This window comes from Canis lupus, chromosome 7, assembly GCF_003254725.2.
Source record: "Canis lupus dingo isolate Sandy chromosome 7, ASM325472v2, whole genome shotgun sequence".
Classification (NCBI taxonomy): domain Eukaryota; kingdom Metazoa; phylum Chordata; class Mammalia; order Carnivora; family Canidae; genus Canis; species Canis lupus.
In genome coordinates this window covers 33,662,921-33,666,075 of record NC_064249.1, presented here as the reverse complement: position 1 = coordinate 33,666,075, position 3,155 = coordinate 33,662,921, and positions in this window count along the sequence as shown.

The window sequence follows — 3,155 nt, the reverse complement described above, 5'->3', positions numbered from 1 at the left end:
GCACTGAGCATGAAGCCTAACGCAGTGCTTGAATGACCTGAGCTGAAATCAAGAGTCCGTAGACCAAACGACTGAGCTACCCAGCACCTGGGTAGCTTGCTTGCTTTCTTTCTTTCTTTCTTTCTTTCTTTTTTATTTCCTTCCTTCCTTTCTCTCTCCTTTCTTTCTTGTAAATCTGTTGTCTTTATAGGGCTCTTCCATAGAACACACAGCTCAGAAGTACCTCTGTCCCCAGTGCCTCTGTACCCTGGGCTCCTTAGGTGAAGCTTTTAGGGGAGAAAACTATTGTGTGGCTGAGGACTGAGCCTAGAAGAGCAAGCCGGAGGCAGACTGAAATTCTCCAGCAGCCACCTATACTAAATCGTGGAGTGAGTGCTGAAAAAAGAAGCTGCGTGAATTGTTTGGAAAGAGAGTTCTCATGCTTAAAAAGATGAAGGGAAGGAATGATTGGAAGTCCTGCAGCATTCTAGTTTCAGATCAGTGTAGTGATTGATTCCCATCGAGCACCTGAAAGACTGATTTTTGCTGAACGCAGAAGTGGAGTGGGCAGGAGCATGACTGCTCCCCAACCCCCTCCCGTTCTCCCCACTGGAGCAGCTCCCCCACCCGCACTGCCCCTCACCTTATGGAGGGTCTGAACAGCCTGCTTGATTACATCGCAGGGTGCAAGTTTCGATGGGCAAGGCAAGCAGTGAAGCATCTCTTCTTGCCTTTTGGAAGTTCAGCTTCTTGACCCTCTGACTACACTGTTTTTGCAGAACAGTGAGCCCCTTATGTTTACACAAAGCTAATTGGCTCTGTTAGAACGGATGTGATTGATTTTCTCCCTTCAGTGCAGGGATTTAAATTGTGGGGAGTCCAGGGAGACCTCGGGCCACCGTGAAATGGAAGTTGCTTTAGATCTGTGCCTCTGTAGACCAGCAGCAGATGGACACGTAAGAGCCTGAAAACTGTTGCATTAAATATTGCTCCCTCAACAGCATGCCAGTCTTCCTGACCGTTTCAATGAGTGGGAAATATTTCACGTACTTTCATGCAGACATCAACAGTGAGCTCAAAAGTTCTGGGAAGCAGTTAAATGCTTTTGCTTTTGTTGCTTCAATTTTCCATCTGCAAAGGAAGTCCAGAAGGTATAGGTCTGTGGAAAACTGAAATCAAGCCTGGCTGCAGTCAGTTCTGGGGAGGAGGACCAGGGATGGAAGGAAGCCTTGGACTCTCTCCTGGGCTCTCCCATCCTTCCCCAGCGGTGGGCTGAAGCCACAGCACCAGTGTGTCCTTTGGCCTCCTGTCTGTCCATCCAGAAGATAAATAATGCTTATTTATCTTCTTATTTACTTATTTACTTCCTTGAAACAGTAACTGGACAAAGTAAAAATCATTCTCATGTCTTGGAAATGACCAAAACTTGTATGTGCCTTGAAGAGAAAAGCCTACACAGCTTGCACAGAGCAAGGAGATGGTAATGAGAAACCAGACCGTGAACACAGTGAGACCCCATCCGCAGTGAGGACAGATGATGTCCCAACCTCCCTTTGCTGAGAAAACACAAGATGTGTTTGTTCTCCTCAGAGTCCTGCCCTTCGACACCAAAGGATTTTGTTTGTTTTAGGAGCAGTGACTAAGGCTGGCAGGAGTGGGTTCTCCTGTTGTGCAGAGGCCCGTAAAGCACCCACAGCCGCCAGCAGGCCATCTCCATAACCTCGTTAGATGGCCCTGGGACGGTTGCTGGGCAGGATGAAGTTACCAGAGCGCCGTGAAGGGCTTTGTGCACCTGAAATGCGCTCTGGAGGCAAGCCCACTTACTGCGTGTCGGCCCGCAGTTCTGCTCACGAACAGAAAGCACAATCAAAGTTTCTACCCTTCTACCCAGAAGGGCCCAGAAACACAGTGCAATCTCATTTCACCACTTACGTGAAAGCTATTGTGGAGATCCTATTGCGCATGTAGCTCAGAACCGTAGCTATAGCATTAAGGTTGTAAACTTTTTCTTCTCTTGCAGCCTTCATGACGTATTTCCTGCTTCTAATAATCATAGGAAATAGTCCCTCCAAAATGAATAAATTTGTAGGATTTCACAAAATCTGAAATGTTGTGCTACTCCCTGAGAAAAGCACCGTGCGAGCTGCGTGGTGGGAGGCTCTCTGGAGGCTCATGAGCCTTCCCCGCTGACCTGTGTCAGGCCAGCCTCTGAGCAAGCTTTGAGGAGAGCCTGCTAATTATAGGCATGCAAAGTGTAATTAGAAGCAGCCCTCTGCTCCTTTTGGCTCCTTGTGGGATTCTAGTCATCTGTAACATATCTTTGTGACAATAATTGTTTCCGGTGTTTAACCTCTGAAAGTCCACTTGATCAAAGTTGCCCTGAATTGTCATGATCATTTGATTTTACCTGTACTAATTGTTGGGGAGGGGAAGTAATAATAATCCTACTGATATGGCCTGGGTTATAACTGAGCATATACTTTTTCCACAGGGAAAAATTTTCAAGTTAAAAGACAAAGATTATTTGTGTGTTTGTGAATGTGTGTATTTGTGGTGTGAGCATGAGAGATAGAGACAGAGAATGAACCAGCCTTGAGGGGGGCCCACTCTCCGGCCTGGGCTTAAACAAAAGATCATCAGAAATAACCAGAAGCAGTTTGGGGTGAAGCAGAGGCTATGCTACTCTCCAAAAATGGCTCTGTTGTCACAAATTTCTTTCAGAATATGCAAGAGTGAGATATGAAGAATGACCTTACATATGATTGAGCATAGTGTCCAGTCGAAAGCCACACTGTCCTATAGAACTTTCTGTGGCAGTACAAATGTCCACCACGCTAACCACTACCATACATATGGCTGTGCAGCTCTTGAAATGTGGCTGATATGACCATGGAACCGATTATTTAAACATTAATTTATGTTAACTTTAAATATAAATGGCCACAGGATCCAGTGACTACCACACCACAACACAAATCCGAAGTGACACATTTAGAAATGAAAACGCCTGCTCTTTGATGCCTCCTGGGTGTCACTTAGCCAGGTGACCTGGGCTCGGTCAGTTTCCATCCGCCCTCAGCTCTCTCAGGGGGATTCTGAGAGGACTCCTGCTTTGAAATTCTTTCTGTTCCAGGAACCTGACTGCGAAGGAAAGAGAAGCTGACATTTCACTACTG